This window comes from Chionomys nivalis, chromosome 2 (assembly GCF_950005125.1).
Source record: "Chionomys nivalis chromosome 2, mChiNiv1.1, whole genome shotgun sequence".
Classification (NCBI taxonomy): Eukaryota; Metazoa; Chordata; class Mammalia; order Rodentia; family Cricetidae; genus Chionomys; species Chionomys nivalis.
Window position 1 is genome coordinate 119,732,149 of NC_080087.1, and position 27,485 is coordinate 119,759,633.

At 40.8% G+C, this 27,485-nt stretch overlaps 1 pseudogene; it reads right to left on the reverse strand.

Moving 5' to 3' along the window:
* On the reverse strand, positions 1 to 27,485 carry LOC130869301 (60S ribosomal protein L21-like; annotated as a pseudogene).

Consider the following 27,485-nt stretch of genomic DNA (forward strand, 5'->3'; position numbering starts at 1 on the left):
CTAGGAAGGCTGGGAGTGTGGAGGACCCTGGACTGTACAGCAGCAGTGGCAGAAGGGCCAGTTAAATAAGTCGATATAGCGGAGGTAATACGGACCAGCGCTCGCTAGTGGGCGAAGATGTATAAACATAAGGAGAGAACGGAATTGAATCCTATGATGTCGGAAGAGAACTGGACAAAGGGTTGGTTGGGAACAAGGTTTTCAATCTATAGATATAAAAGCTTTTGTGTGTGCTTATGGATGTGTGCAGTGTCCCATGTCATGGTCACATATCTGTGTTCTGTACTTCAACTGGAGAATAACACTCAAACAAGCAGTAGGCAGACAACCATGTCAGTTTAATCCCTAAATATCGTAGTCCACTAACAGGAACCATGGATTCTCCAGATTCCCTTCCAGAATGGATCCAGGGAGTAAACTGTTCCAGAAAAGATGTGTCCAAAGAATTAGGAAATAAACAAAAGTGACAGAAACTACATAGAAGTAGATTTTACTTCCTAACTATTTCGTCCTTGGTAAGACATGGTAATAATGGAACAATCTATAGCCATAGTAGCTAAAAAAGGAAAATCCAATATTAGAAATTACCAAGTGCAAAGGAAACATGTGATTCTTAGAAAGCAACCCATAATGAGCACCAAAAGTGTCTCTTAACATATAAACAAACCCTGGTGAAAATAATACAAGAAAGCAAAATGTTTACAGAAACAAAACCATTATGGTCGTAATTACAACCATAGTAGAGATTTAAACACACTTAAGAGAATTCTATAAAATTTATGCCAGTGAATGTCTAGAGGTATCCGCTTAAGTTCAAAGAAAACCATGATTATTTGTTATAGACAACGGGTGTATGGAATTAGACAGACTATAACATGGCTAGAATTAGCTGGTAGCAAATGCTTTTTTACACACATCATAACCATGAATTTCATAGTATCAATGTCTCACTGAGTCTTTAAAAATTTATTATTCTTATCTTACTTGAATTGTTTGTGGAAATAGAATGAGTACAAGATCTATTCTTGCAGAAGTACAAATCTAGTGTACTTTTGATGCTTAAACATGGCGTAGAGATTACAAGAATAAAATAAAGGACTAATCTCATTATGAAAATAAAGCATAAAAATCTAAATAAAACATGAGGAAAGCAGAAGAAACAGTTTGCAGAATACCATGTCCTTCGCTATAGTCCACATACAGAAGGCCTATGGCCAGCTATTCAGGGAAGGCTGCAACATTACATGGCAATGCAGTAATGCGGCTCCCCGGACTGATGGATTAGGAGGAAGAAAACATGCATCGCTATCTTGAAGACCGAGGGAAAGCTATCATTCAGCTTAATGCCCTTCTGAAAAAGTCCTCAATGAGCTACTAATGGAAAAGTGCTGCTCTCTCTAGCAAATTTCATCTGCATCAAATTGTGCTAATTATTACAGGACGAGGTTTTCATAGAGTCAGTGGTGAGACAAGGATGCTCAGATCACTTCCAGTCAATCTTTCCCTGGCTGTACTTTCTAGGCAAATAATAAGGAAAGGGGATAGAGCATGACAAAGGTGCATTTTTTAATAAAGAAAATTAAAATCTAAAACAAAGTCTTATAATATAATAAGAACTTTCATAAATGTCCCTGCAATTGACCAATAGACACAGGAAAACCAACAACCTGACTATTACTGAAAACATTTTTTTCAAATATATGGTGAAATGATATTAAAAAATGGTAAGATATTGACAATAAATCAAACAAAAGATCAGCATAATGGAGACATATGAAAAATAACACTGCAGATTCCTAGAGAACCCCAGGCAGGCTTATCATACCTGTGGGTCCGGACACGGAGCATCATAAGGAGCCTATTCTTGCCATTCTGGTACATATGTTGGCATTTACTACAATAATCTCACTGCACTTTTTCAGGGACCCAGAACAATGATCATTGAAATACATATTGAAAAGCAAACATTCAACAGCAGCCAAAACAATTTTAAAGAATCAACAAGGGCCAGGCCTTTAATCCCAACATGTGGGAGGCAGAGGCAAGCAGATCTCCATGAGTTTGAGATCAACCTGATCCACACATAGTGAGTTAAAGAGCAGCCAGAGCTACACACTGAGACCATGCCTCAAAACAAACAAACAAATAAATAAACAAACAAAATTAATAGCAAATTAAGATGTAAGATTTAGTTTTTCAAAGAACTCAATAATATAATAATATATGTGTTGTGCAAACTCGCAGAGAAGAGATTTAATGCAAGATAATTGAGAACCTACAGACAAAGAAGGCATATATAAGAATTTGGCATATAGAAGAGACATAGCCTTACCCTGGGTAAAGGTTGGAGTGGAGCCATGCTGTTCCCTCTATGCAAAAATAATTAAATGAAATTATTATTTTATAGTATATTATCTCCAAATTAGTTTAGGGGATTAAAAGGGTGATATTAAAAATACTTTACTCTCTTATTAAAAAGTATTTAATAGGATTTCTTTATAAACTGTGATAGTAAAGTATCTCTTTGCTAAAAGCACACCAGGCAAAAGCATATGAAAAGGACCACATTAAAATCTTCTCATGCCAGCACAACGAAAAGTGATGGAAAAGTGGAGGAAAATATTGACAGTGAGAACACAGGATGAGTGCCCAACTTGAAACAGCATCCAATCTGAAAATAACCCTCTAAGTCTATGAGAAAAACACAATGAACATGGAAGGATATGGACAAAAGACCCTAGGTCACTCACAGAAAAGTACTCTGAAGACTGTGTGACTCTTACAGGATACCAGGAAAATGCAATTCATACATGCTTCGATACTTTGTCTCATAGCAACTGGTTTGGAAAATATACTTACATATAAAACATTAGAACTTGATGAATTTGTAGGCTATACAGAAAAACAGTCATGATTGCTAAAAGAGCAAATTGCTAGTCTTCCTTTGGAGAGCAATATGTCAATACCTAATAAACTAAAAATACTCTTGGAGCAGATCTGTATTTCTGGAGTGTACAAGGAAATTCTTACACGTACGATCAGCTATTTAGACAATAACTACCCTTGAAGCCATGGTTCAAGAAAATCTATGTACACGTGAGGAATGATAATAGAAGACTACACAGTAGCTAAGATGTGCAAGTGAATGCTGCAGTTTTCCATAGACAGAAACAAAAATATGGATGGGGAAAAATCCCACAAGGCCTCATTCCTAGATGAAGTGCTACGAACAGTGGCTGACGAGAGAGACAGAATCGGTCTTCTCCGCAGACAAGTCTGCTGATAGGTCACCTAATCTCAGGCGGCCAGTCCTAAACATATGTACCAATGAGCAGCACTATATAGACCCAATAGGAGTCCGTGTCTGTGTGTGAACAATAAATAATAACAGTTAGAAAAGAAAAGGTCTTGGGTTTGCAAGGGAGTAGAAGGCACGAGAGAAATGGCAGAGGGGAAAGGGATGGGTAGAATTGATAGAAATACAGCACTCACGTCTAAAATCCTCACCAGAGACACCTTTAATGAAATAAAGGGAGGTGAAGATGGCTATAAATACTTCCTTCTATTTTCATAAAAACAGCCACAGAGTTTGGAGACATGTGATTTTTTTTTTGTATAATAAAGTTTTTTTTTTTTTTATTTAGGGATAGACTTACAGATCATAGTCCTCTGCACAAATGGGAAACAGGAACCGAATCCTGCAGCCGGAAGAGAGGGCGACCATGATCTTACATTGGCATTTATAGTATAAGAAGCCACACTCAAGTAGGCGGGTAACTTAAAGACTACTGGCAGTAGGAATTCCTACAGCACTCAGTCTATACTCTTTTTTAAAATTTTATTGATTTTTATTGAGCTCTACATTTTTCTCTGCTCCCCTCTTTATCTCTCCCTTCCCCTTCAACCCTCTCCCAAGAAAACAGGTGCTTTTTACTGGACTGGCGACATAGAGAAATGTTTGATAGTAGCCATTTGAAAGAAGGAAATGGTGACTTTAAGAATGAGGCTTAATTGACAGGATCATTTTTGCTCAAATGTCAAACTTACTTAATAATTCACAACAATTCCTAGATTTCATAAAAATCTAAGCAAGGCGTGCAAACGTTCTCAACATATAGAAGAAATGTGGCTGCTTACAGAGATGAAATGCTAACTAGTCTGCTCTGGTTATTACTGGTACACACATACATCCAATTAGCACATTGTTCTTAACAAATGCACACAATGCTTATATGGAAAAACAAAACTTAAAACCTGCAGAAAAGCTTTATATTTGGTAAAAATATAAATCCTGTCATCGCAAAATATTCGATCATCTTGAACATTGGTTACTGGGGATATGAGGACCTTAACATTACTTTTGGAATTCTTCCTTTGTTCCCATGTTTACTAAGTTCAGGAAAATGCATTGCCTGCCATCCATCACTCTTTCCTTTGCTCAGTGTGGGAGGAGATGGTGCATACTGACGAAGGCTCACAGTTTGCTCGCAGTGCTTTTCCCTTGAGATTCCTTATTAATTCATAACTAAACTGACAGTTTTGGAGTCACTGTATGAAATCAATAAATGGCAGGTATCCAGAGACTATAGTCATGAAGAAATTAGTTTTCTAAGAAAGTAGCCATGGTGAAAAGAAATCAATTTGAATCCCAGTCTATAACACCTCCCAAGGATCTAAATACTGTCTGCTATAATGGAAGTCCCAAATGAAAGTGATACACGGCCCATATCCAGAAGGACAGCCATTATTTTGGCAGTACGTGACTGGCACTATTAATATGGTTAAATAGTAAAGCAAATATTACTGACTCATAGCTCATTGTTCTACTAAATATTAAGAAATTGCAAATATTTTGGCAAATGACAAACATTTGCTTTGGAGGAAATACACATTATTTTCTCCTTTCTTTGATCTCATTCTTCAGGTAGACAGTTCCAATTATTGAGCTTGGCCCTGATAGTTTGCTTCATGTTAAGCCAAGTAAAATAGACAGAGGCTAGATAAACTGACAATATTTTTTGATTGTACATTCACAGATTTTTACAGCCTCTAAGAGTGATAGTGTTGTACTGTTCATTGGATAAGATTGTGCGGGCCGAAGGCAGAGAGAAGCAGGACAGACTTTTCACTTGAGATGAGATGCTAGGAAGGCATCAACCTCAGCAGATGGTTCTGAAAACCATGTAATGCAGCTGCTGGGTCTGTGGCTATCCAGGGGGTAGGATATTCCTGATTGCCTTCTGAGAGTCCAGTCTTGACAGACTGGTCAGAAAAGAGCTTCTTAAGAAAAAGGAAGAAAGAAAAGGTGGGGGAAGAATAACAATCAGTGAGAGAGAAAAGAAAGATATCTACAAATTAATATAGAATGTCAATTTATCATATTGAGCTACAACGCATTTATGCCTTCCTATGTCTGACAAAACTGTTGTAAAGAAAATGTTGTGTGCACCTTGAATCTCTTCAGTATAACGTGTTGGGAAGTCATTAGCAGTCAGCCCTCAAGAACTAATCTTATCTTTAAGGTCTTTCTTAATGTGCTACTATCTCTTTCCATCATTGGTAATTTTACAACATTGAAAGAGAGTGCAGGAGTTAGGGTCAATGGAGTATTTGTTAGAAGAACTAGGGAAAACACAGTAATTAAGACAATGTGGCAGTTCAATTAAAAAGAACTTCAATTAAAAGAAACCTTTAGGACAAAGTTGTTTCTCTGATTTGTGGCACTCAACTCCTTCAGCCATTGCAAGAGGGATAGTCAAACTTGAACTGCTCTCCTCAGCATCTACCTTCATGCAGGTTAGCATTTATTTCAAGCCTTCCTGGTCAGTCACACAAACCTTCCAGTGTTCTTCATTCCAGAACATGAAAGTCTCCATTTGCAAAGAATGCCTATCTGGGGTTATTTCGTTTGTTTCATTTTCTTTATACTTAAAGATTTATTTTTATTTTCTGTGTCTGAGTGTTTTGTGTGCATGTCTGTATGTACACCATGTGTGTGCAGTACTGCTGGAGGCCAGAAGACAGCAACAGAAAACCTGGACTTGGAATTGCAGATGATAATGGGTTTCCAAATGGGTTCTGAGAACTGAGCCTGGATCTTCTGCAAGAATAGTAAGTGCTCTTAACCACAGAACCATCTCTCTAGCCCCTCCCTTTATTTTTGAGATCATTAGATCTAAATTGAATATCTTTTCAACTCTCCAGATCATACTCTGGGAAATTTCAGTAGAAATAGGAGCAAAGAAACATACTAATATTTCTATGACATAACTGAAAAAAGCTGCATAAAGAAACAAAACTTTTCTTTTCTAATATTACTAAATGATTCCCAGTGAAAACACAAAAGACCTCCACCTGTAAAACCATGCAGAACAACCTTGAAGTCCCTGAATGGCGCAACGTCCACACACCATTAGCACTGCAAATCTCAGAACTACCCATCTTGTTACACAAAGTAACTTGTTACACAAAGTGCCTGGCATGGTTGATGGCAGGCAGGTGCGGTGACTAGCCAATGGGCTCACCAGCTGAGCATTAGCATTAAGAAGTAGATTGCCACCTGGCCAATCCGATTTTGCCCTGAAGACAAACCAAGTAACTTACCTATATGCAGCACCAGTTCGACATTTCAGTAATGGAATCAGCTTGGCCACACAGTGATCTGGGATTTCTTTATGTTGCCGAAGCTCATTCGTCTTTCAACTGTCGTCAAGGGGTTCCAGCGTTCTCAAATGAATATCCCTTTTCCTCTGCTTACCTCAACCCCAATCAACAAGTTTTATAAGTTTTATTATTTTGGACAGTTTATCTGTAGAAAAGAAGGGGGGATATTTCCCTTGGAGGCTAGTGAACAATTCATCCTGGCAAGAAAGACGGAAACAAACAAGCCTGAGGTACAGCGTCTGCTTCCTAATGATTAGTGCCTTTGGGCTCCATGAAGCAAAGTCAAATAAAAGACTATACAAGCCCCAAAGCTCATTATTGGCCTGCAATCGTCCCAGCCTCAGGATCTATGGCCATGCTCAGATCGTTAGTGATCCATTGTGCCATTGCTTTCCCCCTTTCCCTGCTTAAGAAGCCAGCTGGGCTCTTGACTCCAGCCTCCCCTTTAGCTGTAGGCCTGGAGCCTGGTCCACATTTTGTCATATCTCAACCCTCACCATGTGTTCCCTTCTCTTTTTTTTTTAACTCACAAAAATTAAGTCTTTCTCTCTGGCCAGTGACCCTGTTTTTGAGGTTCACCAGTTGACATGTACACAGCTGGGGACTGAGTCGTTTTATTGGCCTGCAAAGCCCGCTACAAAAGGTCACCACCTTGTCAGTCATTTATTGCTTTTATGTCCAAGAACCCACGAAATCCACCATGAGTTTCATAAACATATATACACCTAAACCGAAATGGTTTCAGAGACCCCGAAGGGGGTTATTTAAAATCCTTCCCACCTCTAACTCACATTATTGTTACCACCCGAGTTCCCAGAAGAGTTACAGAAAAGTCAAATCTGGGGAATGACTTATACCTTAGGCAGTATTAACTTATAAGATATTTTCCTTTTCTTTTATAATGAGCATGGACACACATGAAATTCAAGTCCTTTATCTTTTCTCCCTTGATGCCAAAGCAATAATTTTTATTTTGAACAAGCTATTAATTTACATATTATCCTACCTATTAATATTTCTTCAAAACATAATTAGCAAGTCTGGGCTTTCACTTGCCAAACATTTCGTTTTTTTCTAACTTGCATCTGCTGAAGGATATTTCGGGTTTGAGTTTTCGCATCCCATTGCTGCTTTTCCAAAATCTGCCCGAGATGTCCCGACCTTGAACTAAACATCTGTTCCCTGCCATGTTTGAATTGCATTTAAAATAGTTTGGTTTTGTTTAGAGTAAGTGGCTCCTTGAGTCAACTCTTCTGAAGAAATACCTAAGACATGAAAAAAAAAAAAACAAATGAAAATCATTATTAGAAAAGACAACAAGAGTTAGACACAACAACTTTGCCCCTCAGACAACTTAAAAAAATGCTAAATGATGAGGGGAGAGGGTGAGACCAGGAGACACAAACAGTGAAAGACTCTCTTTAGTTAAAACCAGCTGTGGAAAGTGAAGAAATGGAGGCTGAATCTTAATCATTTCTCTATGAAGCTCTTTCTGGATTGCTTTAACATTTACTAGGTTGATGTTGACCCCACAACAGACTTTATTCAAATACATCCCCCAAAACTTCTCTGAACAACTTGAGAGTAAGAAATATACTAAATATTATAAAAGTAGCACATGGTTCTTCATTGGTCCAACTACAAATGTCAGCTTTGAAAGACTCCTAAAGATGGAAGTGGTTCCCACAAAAATGCAGAGGATCCAGCTGTTGAGAGAGAAACCTTCCACCCACCCATTCTGTTGATTATCATGAAGACAAACTCTTGTGAGGAAGTCACAAAGGAAATGGACTCTACTACCAACAGGATGGACCTGTGGAAACTTTTGTGATGTTTAAAAAACAAAGACTTGCTTTGTGTTTGATTAGTTGTTGTTGTTGTTGTTGTTGTTGTTTTCTCCTTTGCTGGGCAGAAGCAACTTGAGGAAGAAGGAAAGTTCACAGTTGAAGGGCTCTGGTCACCATGGCAGGAAGGTCACCAGCGGAAGAGGTGGTAGAGGGTGGGTCATGTTGCAACTGCATTCAGGAAGCAGAGTGATGGAAGCTGGTGCTTAGCTCTCTTTCTCCCTCATATGCAATTCAGTTTCTAAGCTCAGGGAAGATGGCCACCCTCTTTAGGATGGGTCCTCTCTTATTAGTTGGTTTAATCAAGATAATCCTCACAGGCAGGGACAGGGCTCACCTAATCTAGGCAAACCCTCACAGGTGTTTCCAGAAGAGCTCTAGATCTTGTCCCCTTAAGAGCTCTAGATCTCATGTCGATGATGGCGATTGACCACCCCAATGCTTAACGTAAGTGGGTCTGTCTTCACTTAAAATGTCTTTGAAAGTAAAATGTTCATGACTAAAGAACAGCATGAACTAGGGTTGAGTCTTTACATGTTATTCTCATCTGGGGAACAGTAGCTAAGAAGGTGAGACGAGGAGCTTTGAAGTCACAAAACTAAATAACAAAGTCACAACAAATATAAAGTCAGTAGTAGGGTTATTTTCCCCTGAAAGGGGGCTGTTGGATGTTCTTTATACAGTGTGGAATATATTGTTTCAGAGTTGCCTGGGTTTCACTTCCGCTCTCAGAACTTATTACCTGAATGAACTCAAGAGTTAGTCAATGTTTTGATGCCTCCCTTTGAACACATGCCACAGTCCTGAAAATTTAACCAGGAAACATTCGTGAAGAATGCAGAATTGTGCATGATTGTAGATGACCAATGCATCACTGTATTTATTAGTAGTGATAATTAAGGTGAAAATGGAGACTATTTTCAATAACTATACGTTCTACGGCTATACACGCATTGCTGTCATTATTTCTCAGGCTGGGTCATATCATGTAGAATACTGTTTCTTCAAATAACGATGACTTGACATGAGTAAAAACTAATGGTGACACTTCTAGCATGTTTTCATGTGCTTAAGTTAGCATAAAAAATGGGCTTAGCTTAACCAGCTTTGGAGTCAGACCAAGCACAGCGAGGACTTGCTTTGCTGTTGCCAACATCCTTACTGTATCTAATTTCATAACACTTTCCACCCCGGGAAGCTGAAGTAGAAACTGATACCAAGTTAAGCATATCTGCTGACTGAGTGAAGTTATTTACTAAATATTCCCAGGAAAAGACAGATGCTTCCTGTAGAGGCGTTTGTTTCATCAGGATGTTGCCTTATATAAGTACAATGACATTTTTCTCATGATGTGAGTCTGCAATGCCTTGGGTTAAGGGGTGGAATATCTCAGCGTAAGACTGAGAATTGAACTAGTTAGTCCGAACGGAGCAAAGCATGGGGCAATAGAGAATGAGCTGTGGGCATTCGGAGACACCACTGCATCCTTACCATCTCCTGTCTCATGTGACAAGAAGCTTAGCGACAGAGAAGACTCTCCAGTCTAGCATTTTAGTATGTTTGCAACCTGGCATAGTAAAGAAGAGGTTAAGGCACCAAGTACGATTGGGTGAGGGTATTATGCAATCCGTTTGTTTTAATGTGTTTATTGGGATCATTTAAAAACCTTATTTTGAAATAGTAAGTAAAATTTCAGTGTCTTTTTTTTTAACGTTCTTTATAGTTTGGGCTTCATTTCAGGAGGAAGCAAAGTCAATGACAATAATGTTAAAATAATAATTAAGAGAATACATAGCTAGCTGAATACTAATTACATGTCGCAAAACACCAACAAAATACAGTGGGCTTCTGATGAAAATTACCACTTCTCTTCACCCAACATGGATAGTCAAATATATTCTTTTTGATTTGAAAACAAAAAAAAAATACCTATAATATCCTTGTCTGGATGTTTCAGCCTCAACACGGTGGAGTCTAAGCTCACAAAAGCAACCAGATCCCATTGAACAAAATGTCAAAATCCAAGTTAATGGGTGTGCTGCTTAGGGAAATCAAGTCCTGTAGAAGTAAGCAAGGCAAATTTCACTCTTTTTCACATGTCGCTTGGTCTATGGAAGAGCCTTTCTCCAAATGGGGTTGTATCAGTAGGACATGTAGCTGAGCACTAGAAGACAGAAGTTTTTGAGCACTGAAGCCAGGAAAACAGGTTGTTTGTAGGGTGAAGAATGCATGAAAGGATGGGTAGTTACTTCCGGTCCAGAACCTATGCAGGTTTTAAGGTTTATACGTAGACACAACAGGCATGGACTTCGTGGCTATTCAAAGTCTATTCAGCTCAAAGGCAGGTAAGTTTAGCAGTCTGAACCCAATTGGACAAACTGTAGGCTAAAGTATAAATCTCATAATTCTCTAGAGAAGCCTGTCTCTAGCGAATACAAAGTATAATGTTATAACATGAACAAAGTCAAAAACAAAGTCTTCACCATGAAAGAGCCAGAAGGATGGTACCCATTTGCAGGAATTTGGCAATCAACAAACCATAGACCTGATTAAATTAGTGTAAAAAATGGGGCCAGGTTGTGAAATATAATTCTATAAATGTATCAGGTGGGTAAAAGGTACATTTTAGATATAAAGTGTCCCAGCAAAAGTTTCACAGGTGGAAGGCTTGGTCCTTAGCTTCCGGAATCAATTCCTGGAAAGGAGATGGATCTTAAGGGCAGGGTTCATAATGAACAGCATTGTTGGGAGGTGATGAAGCTTTTTGAGGTGGGGCCTGATTGGAGGAAGAAGTATGTGTACTTTCTCATGTCCTGGTCCCTTCCCATCCCTGCTTCTTGGCTACCATAGATGATCAGCCTCCACTGTCACACCCTTTCCACCATTAAGTTCTCCCTCCCCACAAGCCCATCTCCACAGAGCAGCTGAACATGCACAAAGACTCTGTACCTTTAGGCCAAAGTCAGTCTCTCTTACTTTCTCTGAATACTTTCCTCAGGTGTTTATCACAGAGACACAAACAAACCAGACTAACACAGGTAAGGTATGTTCAGATGGGCATGCATGAAGAGTAACTTAGTCTACATTTGCATAATACACATGACAGTGTAGCAGACACTAAAACATATAATAAAATAAAGCTAACATGGGAACACTTAAAGGAGAACGTTAAAAAGCATTCAGATTACAAAGAAAAAGAGAGAAAAGGCAGAATAGAAGAATGGGGCGCTAAGGAATAGCCAGGAAAGAGTAAGTGGTAGACTTAGGCAAACAGCGCCAAGAATTATGGTACATGGTATTGGGTTTCAGCTCCGACGGAAAGGTAGAAATAATTAGCAGAAGGTATAAGCTTTAAGTTTCTCATCAGAAAGAAATTTCAGATATAAAAGCACAGACAGGCTGAACATGAAAGACGGCAAAATACAGATATCTGAATACCATTATTGACTAACTTGCTGCAGGAGACATTTATATGTGAACACACACACAAGTGCCATGCCATGCAAATAGAGGCCCATAACTTACAGGAGTGGGTTACCCCCTTCACGGTGTGGACTCCAAGGACTGAAATTAGGCCATCAGGTTTGGTGGCAAGTACCTTTCCTAACCCAGCCATTTCACTGGACCCCTTGCCATCTCATTCAATATCCATATTATTTCATTGTCTTGCTCATGTTTTGATGGGGCGAGGCATTCAAAGTCAATTCCTCCCACACAAACTGTGCCCTGCACTGCACTTGAGGATTGTCTGTGGTCAAGATTGCTCACAAAGTCATAATCAGAGAAATTTAATATCCTGGGGTTTCCCCAGAGATAACCTATTCTTAGACCTCCCTGGTCTAAGGTCAGTTAAGAAGGAAACTAAATGCACCGAGGGTCTGCTTCATCACTGAGTCACACTGTTGAGAGGGAGCAAAATTAAATGCAGGATGGTGGCTAATAGAGATTGACACCTTCATAGGCACTAGACTAACTTGGTAGACAGCCTTTCAGGCATATTTGAGGGAGATTCTAGTCTCAGCTAATTGTGGTGGGAAGCCCCACCCAAAATGGGGATGCCACCATAGAATTGTCAGGGACCCAGACGTAAAAGACCCAGTAAGCTGGACAGCAGCCTCATCCCTCCTCTTCCTGAGGGCAGATGCGGTGTTTCCAGCTGCTTCATGCAACTGCCACTGTGCCCTCCTGAGCCTCAAGCACTGTATCCTCAGGCTGTGAGCCCAATGAAACTCTTTCTTCCTTAAGCTGGTTTTGTGGGTTCTTTTGTTGCAACAACAACAAAAAATAACTAAATGGGTTCTCTTTATCAGTGCCCCTTCTCTGTCCCCAAGGCTCAGGAATCTATGGGAAAGGGGCTGGGGAGTGAGAGACTGGAAAAGCCGAAGGTGATCTCTGTCTCTAAGGAAACACTGCCTTCCAGACACAACAGGATTGGCGCACACATGAACTCAGAGACTGTGGCAGCGTTTGGAAGACTGGCACAGGTTCAAGCCAGATAGGGACCCCTACAGAGAGAGGGAAATGAACATAGGGTCCCACCCCTAACCAAAAAGCTATTTGCAAATGATAGTTGCTGGTGAAAGAACAATCAATTTTCTCTAATGTCTTACTGTGTATATCCACCCAGGCCAGGGCACTGGAGGGGATGCGGGAGGTGGCTCATGCCCAGGAGTAGTTGGGCAACACAAACCAAACTGTAATTTTTTGGGGGGGGGTGTTTTTGTTTGTGTATTTGCTCGTTTTAGTGCCTTATTTGTTTGTTTCAATTTCCTTTTTTTTATTTGAGAGAGATATAATATGAAGTTGGGTGGGTAGAGAGAGGTGGAGAAGATCTGGAAGGAGTTGGGAGAAGGGGGAAATTATCAAAATATACGAAAAAGTTTAAATTAAAAATGTAACTAATGTGTTTTTCTAGAAGGTGCAGCAGGAGGCTAGTGCTCTCCAGGGATGTCCCGTGGCCCAGGGCCCCAAGACACTTCCAGTGGCTTCGTTTGCAGTGTTTCTCAGAATATTCTTTCTTGGTTGTGAAAATTGCAAGCATATTTCTAATTGTCGGGGGATGCGATATTTAAAACTCTGAAGTTTTGGTGACAGTCCAAAGAAGCAGCTTATCTTTTCTACCCCCTCGCTTAAAGAGTTCTCCTGCCTCCTGGACTTTCTACCAATGCAGAGCAGCTGCTGATTTCTGAGTTTAGTTTAGTGGCCTGCATGTATGCATGCAGGGATGCTTGTGTTCATTCATGTGCATGTCCATATGCATATTCGAGCATGGGGAAGAGGGAGAAAGACAGAAAGACAGACAGACAGAGGCACAGAGAGAGTGCATATCGGGTTAGCAAAGCCACAAGTCTGGAATCTAGCAGGGATGAGTTTTGGATTCAGTAATCCAGATAAATGGGTCACGGTTTTAACTATTAGGTTGGTTTGCCCATCCTCCTGTCTGCATTTTCAGAAGCATAGGAAGCAAAATGAAGGCAAATGACAATGCAAGGTAATCAGCCATTTTTATCTACAAATAAATTTAGTTACAATATAGTGTGTGTGTGTGTGTGTGTGTGTGTGTGTGCATGTGCTATGGGACAATGATCTATACCCTGACAATTGTATTTTAATAAATGCTAATTGATCAGTAGCCAGGGGACGTATAAGTGGGACAACTAGGCAGGAAGTAGAAGTGGGGCGATGAGAACAGGAGAATTCTGGGAAGAGGAAAGCTCATTTCCGCAGCCAAGATGTGACTGCCTTGCCAAATAAGGTACTGAGCCACCTGGCTAACATAGACAAGAATAATGGGCTAATGTAAGTTATAAGAATTAGTTAATAAGAAGCCTGAGCTAATGGGTCAATCATTTTATAACTAATGTATACCTTTGTGTTATTTCTTAACCACTGTGGGAACTGGGCAAGACAAAAACCTCAGACAGCAGACAACATGTATGTATGTTCATTTTTATAATTCCCTCATCCCATGGGCTGGTAATATGCTTATTATGCCCATCTTAAAGCATAACTTGGGAAAGTCAGAAAAGGCGCAAAGCCACCATTTCTTGTTCCTGTTCACAGATCAGCCAGTGATACGTTGAAATTTTGGCTTCGAAGTCAACAATTTTAAGCAGAAATATTAAAATACTACAACAGATGCTGTGGTCAATGTGTTAAGAAATGGTATATGTGTCTAAATAATATTTACTTCCTTGTAAGTAAATTTTAGCAACTTCTGGCCCTAAACATAACAAATTCCCCCAGGGAAACATGTATTTACACTTCCTTGAATTGACTCCTCCCTAAATGTCGCTGATGCATTTTAAAATGGGAATATGGAGGTTAAACTACAGATTAGCGCCACGATGGCCTTCCCTACAGAGTATAAGAAGATATGTGTCTACAAAAGGAAAACCTAATAAGGCAAAATAAAACAAATCAACCACTCTAAACTCCCCAGGTGAGTGGACGAGTCATCTGAAGCAGACATTTCCAGTTCCAAACATAAGAGCACAACTCCAAAGTTAGGAATTAATTTTTTAGTCTCCATGTCATTTTACTTGCATATGGCTTCCATTTCAATCTTAGTTAAAATTTGTAGAGAAATGCATAGTTATTATATATCCGACTGTGAAGACAATTGTCTAGAATAATCACACATGTGCTTACTCACCTAAGGTGCATGTTTTTGTCTAACAAGAATACTTGAAAGTATGAAGGCAGTCCACATTTACTAACACACACACACACACACACACACACACACACACACACACACGGTAGGGGGAGAGGACTTACCTCTTTAAGAATATTACAGTAAATGAAAATAGAAGAATGAGAGAAATGCTGGGGGAAAGCCATATCTAGAAGGGTTTGGAAGGTTTGGAAGGGCAAGCAGTTACACCAAGGATTAGATGTTATCACTAGCCGATCAAACAGGTAGGAATGAGGTAAATATCACATAGCCGGAAGTGGTTTTTGTCACTCTAGGACAGAAAAAGGAAGTTTAAGGTGCTGGAGACGGGGTGGGGGTTGCAGGGGGTAGGAGAGGAGAGGTGGGAGGGGTGAAGCTACCTTTGAGGTAGGCATGAGGTTGAAACGATGGGGCTGGAGAGGTCAGGCCAGGCTTATGGAAATCCCCTGACACTCTTCTGGGTACAGAGGAGTGCAACAGTGAAGAGAATGAATGTGTGTTCAGTTAAGCAGGTGCCATGCACACAAACGACACACAGATATTTGTTGTGTGTTTTACACACGTATCCAAGTAGATGGAAATATGGCAAAGGTGTTTAGTTATTCAGTACCTTCTTCATGCCGCTGGGCCACTCCCCAGAAGCAATGTTTACAAAGGTCAGAAGTAACAAACGGAGGGTTCCCCAGAACCTATATGTCTGTTTTCCAGAGGGCGAAGTCCAGTTTGGGAGGCCAAGGGGATGTTCCCTGCTCCTGCTTCCAGGCTTGATCACCCATCACAACTGAGCAGGAGGACAGATCTTGGGATTTCTCTGGCTCCTGGGTAATGGAGGGCAAACAAATGGTGGCACTTGCCCGGCATCCTTCTGTGTCATTCTGTCGTTCTCTCTGACGTTCGGTGAAGGCTGTGTTAGCTTAATACGCTGATAGAGCAACATTTCTACATGTGCAGATAGAAAGAAATCAAGTCACAGTTGAAGAAATTGCCCATAACTTAGCTATTGGATATTCATGGTCAAGACTGGCACATTTTGGAATTCTACCAAGTCTGTTTAAGAAACTAGAAGCATTTTCCTCTAAATCTTACTTTCTCTTGTGTTCCAGTTATAAAGAGAAATTGTGGTTTGCCAATGGAGGAATATTATAAGAAAACATTATTATCGGGAGGCAGAGGCAGGCGGATCTCTGTGAGTTCAAGACCAGCCTGGTCTACAAGAGCTAGTTCCAGGACAGGCTCCAAAACCATAGAGAAACCCTGTCTCGAAAAACCAAAAAAAAAAAAAAAAAAAAAAAAGGAAGAAAACATTATTATTATTTTTTTAAAGCTCAAGTCTCTTCCTACCATTTCAATCATGGCACTCTCTGTGGGTACTGCTCCCCAAGCCTGTGGACAAGCCTCTGCCTGTGGGAAGACTTTCTCAATGCCGGTGTTGTACAGAGTACACAGCTCAGTATTAAAATGGGATGCAACTTCCATTAAGCAAAACTATTTTTTCTGATCTAGATATGATCCAGGTAAAACTTAGATCAAAGCCTGAAAAGTCTGAAAAGGATTTACCTGGGAAGTACTGTAGAAAAGCAAGTGACTGATTGTAAAATGGTCGTATTTTTACAAACATCCAATCACATGACACACATCTAGGTCCTGTCAGTCTTGTGAGGCTCTATCTCCATATGTGTGTGTGTGTGTGTGTGTGTGTAAGATATATATGAGATTCCACTAAATTAATTTTTCAAATATTTATATTTTTATTTTATATGCATGAGAATTTTGCATATATATATATATATATATATATATATATATATACCCCATGCAGGCAGTAGCTATGGAGCCAGAACCTGGAATTGCAGCAACAGTTAATTGTGCCCCACCAGGATGGTGCTGGGTCCTCTGTAGAAACAGCAAGAACTCTAAACCATTCAGACATCTCTCCACTAGCTGTTAAATATCATGTTCCCATTTCTTTAATATCAGGCAAATAAAACCATCCTGTAAAGTCACTGAAGCCTCTGTTATATATGTACTCGTGTTAAGATGAAGAAAACATCTCAAGTGGTCAAATGTCTTTAACACAGACAAGTGTATCCAGAAACGTTAAGTCTTTCCCTTCCTGAATAGCATTGTGCAGGTTTTGACATTGGACAAGGGATTACAATTCTCTTTAAGTGCAGGCAAGGGATGCCAATAGCTTCTAGAGTGAATTTTGATGGTTCGGTACATAAAGAAAAAAAGATGAAGGATCAGAATTATTTTACCTTTTGGTTTAGAACCATTTTAACAGTCAATTATTAATAAAGATTACCATGGCTAAAATAGCCTCACGAATTAACATTTGAGCATAAAGACTGAAAGTGAGTGATCACGGGCTCATCCTTGTTGAATACTATATTAAAAATCTCTTTCCTTTCCCAAGTTTACTTGATTCGGCCATGAGCTGTGAGCGCCTGTCTTCGACCAGAAAGACTGGTGGATTGGCATGAAGCCCTGGTGGGTGAGATGACCTCTGCATTTCCCAACCCCTTTTAAAACCAGTCTAAGTATCTTGTGAAATGGGACCACAGCAGTGACTTAATGCGATTTCTTCTTAATTGGGGCATTTTCTCCCTTGCTCATTTTAAGTTGATTCTACTTGAATGGATTTTGTCATTGACTCACCATGATGTTAATCATTTCTCTCTCTTCTATTAAATACATCTCAAGGCTCATGATTGCAAAATGGACTGTGACTATCAGACCATGTGGGATTTTGTGTGGCATTTTGTTTTTTATTTTGTCCCTACAAAGCCTCGAATATCAACACATTTTTTTTTCCAGCCATGGCTATCCCTGCTGTGATTACATCCCATGGCAGTCAGGGCAGAGTACCTGGGGTACCGGCACACCCGAACATACTTTCTTCAGTGTTGTCTTCACAGCTAAGAGGGAAGAGATGCAAAATGAAAGCGAATCTCCTGGCCTTTTTGGACTTTATTTTAGAATCCAAGAGTAATTGCGTAATGGCTAATGCTGCCGTCTGTAAACGACCTTGGAGAAACCACCATACTCGGGCTTGTATTGAAGTTAAATCCCCCAAATCCCTGCTGCTGCTGCTGATCAAGTCTTATCATTCAGTTGCCGTGTTTATAAGGTTGTCTTTCTTGGAAGGGCGTATCTAGCTAAGGGTGTGCACAATTGGCTAGAAGCTATTAATAGCTTTCATGGCAGAGAAAATATGACCTGTAGCTCTGTAGATACAGCACAAAAATGAAAGACAAACAGAAAGGGATCCCACTGTGCACAAGTTAATGCTGACTAGATAAGAAAGGAAATAAAGTCATTATTATTTGTAAACCTTGTATACCTTGAACAATGACTTATTTCTTGTTCTCGGAACATCCAATCTGCTGCTAACATGGGGGACAGGGAGATCCAGAAGGACCCAACCATTGTCTTTAATTTCTCGGTTCCAGAAACAACACCTACCGGGGACAGAGGTAAACCTTAGGAGTTGAAATGGTGGCTTTATCTTACATGACCCAAGGCAATATGTGACAAGCATCAATTCTGACTTTGTGTTATTAATCAGAATTCAGCCTCGTAGCTTTAACGAGATGCAAGGAGTAAGCCAGTAACACATGGCCTCTGCTGAGGCAGCCACCGTGAGCAACTGCTCTACCCCACGGCCCGGGGGAAACGGCAAGGCAGCTGGTTGTCTACCGCGGGGAGTTCGCAGAAACACTTGCCAGATGCAAAAATTAAAGCTGGATAAGAACCAGTTACGAAGTTTGCCAAAACATTTGACACATGGAATTGTGCAAGTTCATTGACTAATACGAAAACAAGTTCCGCAAGAAAAACTGAAGGAACCAAGGAGTTATGTAAGCGCTAACTCCCATTAACCAAATTTCCCAATTTCCTCAAATACCCACTGCCCAGTCACATTCAAAAGAAATGCTGTGAAAATATAAAATATGTGTCCAATAAAATCCAGTCATATGCTCTAAGGGGGGGATTCTTTATATACATGCGCTTTGAGTCCCCATACCTTTTTTTCTGAACTTTTAAGGCCGAAGTACCTGGTGCTTAGAATGGAGACAGCTCAGCCTGTGCCTACAAACATGTATCACTGAGCTTGGTTCTGGCATAGGTCCATGACGAATGGTAGAAGCAGAGGTCGCACCTCCCCTGTTCTCCACGGCCCTTGGTCATGACCAGACGCAATGCTGACTGCTTAGGTGGTATTTCCACTCCACAGTTAAACTTTGCGCTTCAGTCTCCAGGCACACTCCATGTAATCTACTGACAGGCAAAGGCTTGATTGCAAATAGGTTTAGAGTACTTCAGCATAAGAGATGAACTAATCCAGACCAAACTGCAATGTACTTCTGTCTTTGAAATAAAGAATAACTCAGAATCACCATCAAGAAGTGAGGAACTCAGCCCCCTTAACTTTAAACGCAATGGCATCTTCATCTTGATGTTTGTTTATTTTTAAATTGAGTTGGTGGTGCTGTGTCTCCTATCCTATCTCTTTATTAGTTAAAGAGCTCTGAAAGGAAATTCATCCCGCTATGACTCCAAGATCCAAGGTGTTTCTGTGTCTCCTCTGTGCAGATTGAATATTCATTCAGTTTGTCTCCTTCTCCTGTCTTGTCCTGGAGCTTCATCACTGTGTTAACACATTCACACAGCTTTAGAATTCACAAGAAACTGTTCCCAGCCTGGATAAGGACTATGCTGCACTCATCCTGTGATGATATCCTCACTGGAGTCTAAGGAATGAGATTGAGAAGAATGAGCTGGAATCAGGGGTCACCCTTGGAATAATTCTGATCAACTCATTATGTCTGAACCCCAAATTTAGCACTCTTGTTGTCTCTCATAAGACACATAATTGTCTACCTCCTGTTTGCAAGGCCACTAGCTGCTTGCTCTTGACTGCTGTCACCAGACCTTCCTCCTATGGAGAAACAGAAAGCTTTCCGTAAGGCTGTGGCCTAGTTGGAAGGTCCTCCATCCGGAAGGCAGAGGTGTGATGACAGTTCTACTTCTGACCAATGTCAAAGGAACTCTGAATCAGGAGACTCTCTCTTCTGTGTAATGTCCGATACACTGAGAGCAGTGGATAGCCTAACCCCATAGAAATAATGGACAGATGGCTACAGAGAGAAGTCCCCAAAGAGGTCATGCTGAAAGGAGCGACCAGTAATCCCTCCATTCAAATCCACCATTCTCTTGTCAGAAGGTAATAAAATCATAAAAATAGATGTGCTACCATAAGATCCCACTATATAGATATAGATATATGAATGTGGACGTAGATGTGGACGTGGACGTGGACGTAGACGTAGACGTAGACGTAGACGTAGATATAGATATAGATATAGATATAGATATATCTCACTTCCAGGTCCATGAGTGAAGGAATCCAAGTCAGCATACATATACAATACCTGTATACCTGTATACTCGTGGTCACTATAGAACTACTCCCAAAAGACAAGTTACAGACTTAGCCTAGGTGCCCATCAATGACTGAATAGTTATATGATGTGTAGCACTCATACCCAATGGAGCATTGTTCAGCCATAAAGAACTTTCAAAGCCATGCCATTTTTAGGAACATGGTACCTAGAACTGAAAATGAAAATCATCATGTCATGCCAATGAGACAGACCTAAAAAGATAAATATCAAATGCTTTGTCTCATACACAGATTCTAGATTTTAAGGGACAGAAATGCAAAAGGAAAAGGGAGTCTAGACAGGAAGAGGAAGAGAACCTTAGGTGTCAGAACACAGTCCAAGAATGGAGTCATGGGAGAATTCTGAGTGCTTGTGAGAAATCTCCTGGCAAACAGGACAAGAGTCTTTTGAGCTTTTCAAAACACTGAATTGTTCTTTGAAATGTACTTTTGTACTTCTTCCAGGTGTAGTGGATAGGGATGATTTTACTTCAGCTATCATTATTTTTATACATCTATGGAAAAACATATTTTTGTCATGTGAGGCTTGTGCTTGTGACTGTATGGTTTACTCAGGTGACTCCTCTTAACCCTCAGAGTATAAATTGTCTGATGCTCTGAATAAACTTGGCTATTGTATGAGACTTTGATCCACCTGGTTTTAAGGCTGTACTCTCCCAGGTTCACACCACCAACTAGAACAGTAAACACTTAGGGAGGAGTAGGAGGAAGGAGGGTTAAGATGTGATAGGAGCCAGGTGGTGGTGGAGGAAGGAGGGTTAAGATGTGGTAGGAGCCAGGTGGTGGTGGCGCACGTCTTAGTCCCAGCACTCAGGAGGCAGAGACAGGTGGATCTCTGTGAGTTCAAGGTCAGCCTGGTCTACAGTGTTAGGTCCAGGACAGTCAGAGTTGTTACGTAGAAAAATTCTGCCTTTAAAAAATGTGATATGATCATAGCCTATCTATTGTATTAATATATAAAACCCACTACACTGTACAGTTAGCATATTTTAATAAAAAGTACCAAAGAAAACCCTGATTAAGGGTCTAAACTGGTAGGCAAGTAGTCAATAACAGCACTGAGAAGCATGCAATCTCCAAAGAGGTCAAAGTCATTGATAGTTGGGGGGCATGACAGGTCTTTAAACTGAAATTTCAGACAGTAATAGGGGAATATGAATTGATTTTAAACTTTATCTACTTTTATGTTTAATACGTAAGGTAGAAAAGATATACAAGTTGGGGGGTTGAGTTGGGGATCATTAACAGGATCTAGTGGTTGACACAACACATGTAATATTTGGGGTATTCAGTTCATGTTTATTCGATAAATAAAACCACATCCAACCTAAAATCTTTCTCTTCTCCAGCTTATAAGTTGTATTGGGTGATAGGTAAATATTTTATCAATTTTCATGCCCAACTTTAATTTATCATCACTGCTCCATAGTCCCAGGTTATTTCTTGTAGCAACTCAGAATATCATATTAAATTATGGTAGAATTTCAACTCCCATGATAAGCAGGAGTAGGAATCATACTTCATTGGGGAAACTACATTCTCAAATACAAGTGGTTTCTTCAATCTTTTTTGTGAGGCAACTCTGCAAACAGGTATGAGCAACTGGGCAAAATTAGGACTCAGTTCTGCCCTTAGTCTAAAATTAACTCAGCCATGGGTGTTGTGTTTCCAATGTTAGCTTATTTGTTCAAACACTTGGTCCCCCACTGGTGGCACTGCTGGGGAAGGTGTTAAAATATTTAGATGGCAGGGCCTTACTGAACGAAGTGGGTCACTGGGGGTGGCCCTTGAGGTTCTATAATCCAGCCCCATAAGAAGTTGGTTCTTTCCTCTATCCCTTGCTTTCTACCCACCATAATAGAATGAGTCCCTTCATCTGAGGGCCAGAATAAACCCCTCTTCCTCACCTGCTTCCTTAGAGCTATTTCATCTCTACAATGAGAAGGTCCCTGGTGCACTGGGTGTCTGATGATTTCTACCACAATCATCTTGCTTTTGTGGGCATCCTTGTCCAGCATCCACATCACTCAACACAATGCCCAGCTGTCTCCACAGTGGCCTCATCTCCTCTGACATTGCTATGACATTGTTCATGTCATCTCTTTAGGGGGGAGGGAAGATGCCTCCTTCTTTGCAACGCTTTTTTTTTTTCTGAAAACCTTGTTTAATATTACAGAAATTTTTTTTGTTTTTTTTTTGTTTTTTTATTTATTTAATTATTAAAGATTTCTGCCTCTTCCCCGCCACCACCTCCCATTCCCCCCCTCCCCCAATCAAATCTTCCTCCCTCCTCAGCCCAAAGAGCAATCAGGTTTCCCTGCCCTGTGGGAGGTCCAAGGACCACCCACCTCCACGGTGATGAAAGAAGACAGAGACAGGGACCAACATTGGAGCACTGGACTGAAGTCTCACGATCCAAAGGAGGAGCAGAAGGAGAGAGAGCACGAGCAAGGATCTCAGGACCGCGAGGGGTGCACCCACACACTGAGGCAATGGGGATGTTCTATCGGGAACTAACCAAGGCCAGCTGGCCGGGGTCTGAAAAAGCATGGGACAAAACCGGTCTCGCTGAACATAATGGACAATGAGGACTACTGAGAACTGAAGAACAATGGCAATGGGTTTTTGATCCTATTGCACATAATGGCTTTGTGGGAGCCTAGGTAGTTTGCAACGTTTTTAAAACTATTATCATGTTTAGATCCTAATCACTATAAATCTTGAGAATAATATTGCAGAACAGTTTGTGTGGTGTGGTGTGTGTGTGTGTGCATGTGTGTATGTATTTGTGTGTGTGCATGCACATGCATTAGAATCAAATCAAAGGGCAGAGTTAACACACACTGTTAATTGAATGTCTTTTCAGAAAGCCTAATGAAGTGTACAATAAATTCAACATCATCTTCACTTCGGCTAAAAAATCAGTCAACTCACTGTGGTAGCAACCTGGACAGACATAAAAATTCATTTTTGCCACCTCATGATATTTCTCGCCATTAGCTTTGTCCTGATTATTGGACCTATTTGACATCATGCCTCATTTTGATATTTTCATTGATTCTTTTCCAAAAGGAGCCAGAAGCTTTTTCCATATTTTCACACAGAAGGCCTGAGGAGCAAAGACATTGCTTTAAGAAACACCAGTATTCATAGAACTCCAGGACAGACATTGTTGCCTCATTTTGTAATTCTATAGATCAACAAGAGAAGCTAAAGAAATACAGTACTATTGAATTTAAAGAGATTTGTGGTATTATGGCTATAGCCCAGCAGACAAGCAAGAAACTATTAATGAAGAAAATTTACTAATCATTAACCTTCAGATAAATAACTTTTAAAACACATTAGCATTGCATTAACACTCACAGTACAACATAATAAAGCCTCTATTATTATATTTTGGAAAGTGTTTGGGGGTGCTTGAAGAAAATTCCAAGTCTTTCTACCTTCTCTCCCATTACAGTGAACACCAGGTAGGTTCCTGAAGAAGGAGGGAGATTTTAAAAGGTGCCTGTGGATAGGAAGGAAGAGCTCAGCCTGGACCTTGAATGTGGAGGGCCAGAAACTGTGAGATGAAGACCCAGAGCAACAAGTATGAAGTGTTTGCGTCAGGCCGCAAAGCTTGCAGTCACTCACTCAGGCGTCTTTGCCAGCAGACCTGATCAGACCGGCTTCAGTTGTTCTCAGCCTGTGAGGCCTGATCCCTTCGGGGTCACATGATCCTTTTACAGGGGTCACATATCTGATTTCCTGCATATCAGGTATTTACATTGCGATTCAGAACAGTAGCAAAATTGCAGTTATGAAGTAACAAAGAAAATAATTTTATGATTGGGGGTCACCACAACTTGAGAAACTGTGTTAAAAGGTCCCAGCATTAGGAAGGTTGAGAACCACTGGGCTAGCGCTTGAGAAAGACTATCCTACCTCGCCCTCACTCCTCAGGAGTGGTTATGACCAGTTTTGCTAAAAGATGAGTCAGTGCAAGGTATTTTGAAACTACAGGCACACCTTGCTTTCTTATAGCTGGTTTTCCCTTGTGATATCCCAGAAAACATTCTAAAACACACCGGTTTCCAAGAATTTTTTAAACAAGGTACAATGATTTAGAGCTTCAAGGATAATTTTCTCCAAACTCATCTTTGCTGCCCCATCCACATGCCCTGTTTCTCAACTGGACTTACAATCTCTAACAGGCTCTTGCCCAAAATGCCAGGGATATATCAGAACCAGCTATCCATAGACTTGAGGGTTGATAGTTATTTATACCTTTTGGCAGAAAAATCAGTTTTCACAGGAAAGGCACACACACACACACACACACACACACACACAATATCTCTAATGCACCAGCTAACACAGTCATCAAGATAGGAATACAAATTTGGACACATCTTTCATTCCTACTTCTCTTTGTCTCTTTATTTCTTCAACCTTTATTAACTCTTCCAAAATTGGATTTGGTTATATTTACATTTTTTTTTCTATCTCAATACAATCCAAACCGAATCCAATATTCTAAAAGCCAACGTACGGTCTCTCTTTGGCTGCAGCGGATACACAGAGATTTGCTGCATTGAAGTTGTCACAAGCACTATGCTTTGGACATGAAGCTCAGTGGCAGCTTTTGACACCTGAAGACTTCTGCAGTCCCTAGACTGCACAACCTGGCAGCGGGAGGCAGGGTGCCAAGGAGCCACATGCCACTCACCCCTTCTTATTTGCATGATCTAAAAGGGGTCAGAAGAAAATGAGAATGCAGACTTGGAGACTAAATGACTGAAGAGAGAAGAGGTGTAGCCAGAGCAGGAGGTAAGTAAGAGGTGAACAAAGGAATGCAGCCTTCTATCCACAGAGGCTGCTGTACACAATGGCGCCTTTCTGACCACAAAGGAAGGGGACCGGCTGAAATGCAACAACAAAGAGAAAACTAATCCCTTGAAGAAGAATGACTTCTCAAACGTGCGAGTTACCTAGCAGGAATGCAATATTTTGATCTTTTCTGCTAAAGCTCACAGACATGCTCCCATCCACCCAGATGACAAAGGGGATCCATTGAGTGAAGCCATTTGCTCCCCCTCCCTTAAAGAGTCTATAGTCATTCCGTGTGTCATCCGAAAGCCTGGCCGCCTATTGATTTCAAGACTGCCTTCTAGGGAGGCCTTGTGTGTGATTTGAGGGCTGATGGGGAATCCATATGTCACGACAGTTCAGACACGGGGGAAGAAAAGGAGGGCCTGGGTGTGATTCATTTTCTCCTCTAATTATCGGTGAGTTTACAGTGAGCGCTCTAGACGGAATGATATCATTTGTAAACACGGTGAATTATGGCTCTGATCTCAGGCCCTGGGGCCAACCTAGTTTGTATTATAAGTTGACATTTACAAATCCTTTAAAATTTAGCCTTTGATTGCCCCATGGGAGTCAGAAAAATTATAAACCTTTTGCAATCCATTGATTGGCTGCACTGTGATAAATACACAACTTTCTAAAAGGGAGAAAGCTGTTTATCCGAAGCTGCTTTATGATTTCCACTGAGGAGAGACCCGGGACATTTAAAATTGAAGACCACTTTAAAGGGGCGCCCGCTGAGGAGGCTTGCAGTGACTTGTTCGCTCAGAAGCGCAGTCCCGGCCTGCAGATTCTTTCCTCCCATGGAACAGGAAGCAACCGGGCAAGGGTGCCTAGAGGACACACTGGCCTACAGCTCTGCGGATGTGGAACAGACAGCTTCATATTGGAAATGCACTTTATGATCAGGCAATAGAGACGTATTCCTAGACAGCATGGGAACTCAGTCTCCGAAGGGCACGGTTAAGGGACGTGTGGAGAACAGGGTTGTACTAAGTCTAAAAGTTGTAATGCAAGCCCAACCTGGTGGCTTGGGTCTGTCACTGAAGCGTGTAGTTAGGATGAAGCAGGGGGATCACAAATTCTAAACTTGTCTGGTCTAGAGACTGAGTTCATGGACAGGCTGGGCAATAATAGAGTGAGTCCCTGTAGCAAAACCAAAAAGTAGAAAGATATAGCTGACTGGTGGAGCCCTGGCCTGGCAAACACAGGCCCTGCTTTCCATCTTCAGCTCACCGGCACCAAGAAAGAAAAAGAAAGAGAAAAAAAGAAAAAAGAAAGAAAGAAAAGAAAATAGGAGATCAAGTATACTTTAAGGGCAGCACCTCCCCTACTTTAGTGTACACTGAGATCATCTAAGACCTTGCAGAAGCACAGTTCCAAAGTTTAAAGCTGGATCTCAGGTGTCTTTTTTGTTTTGTCTGTTTGCTTGATTTTTTTGTTTGTTTGTTTTGTTGTTGTTGTTTGTCTGGTTTTAGTCCAAAATTTCGTATAGTATGGGCTACACAGCTCAGACTCCTCGCTAGGCCTCACAAAGTGTGCTTCTCGGGATGGAGCAGGCCGACGCTGTAGCTGAACCCAGGAGCTCTGTTCTTTGGCTTCCCTTTTCTTCTCATCCTTTCCCTTCACCTGTTGCAGGAAGGTTTCTTGGTTCTTGCAGTGTTGACTGTGCTCAATCTGCACATTAATTCTCTTGGCAAGAATCTGGCCCTTAACTTGCTTGTTTACACTGATGCCCGCTGCGTGCTGGATGGCATCGTAGACTCTTCTGATATTCCCATGGTAACACTTATGGGGCATTCCTCTTTTGAACAGTGACTATTCGCTTGATGTCTACAATACCACTCTTCTTGTAGATTCTCACATAGGTGGCCCAAAGAACAACCCCATGCTTCCTAAAGGGCCTAGAGAACGTCCAGCGAGTATCCCTCCTCTTTCCCTTTGTATTTGTCTTCTTGGTGAGTTTCTGGGGGATGGCTACCAT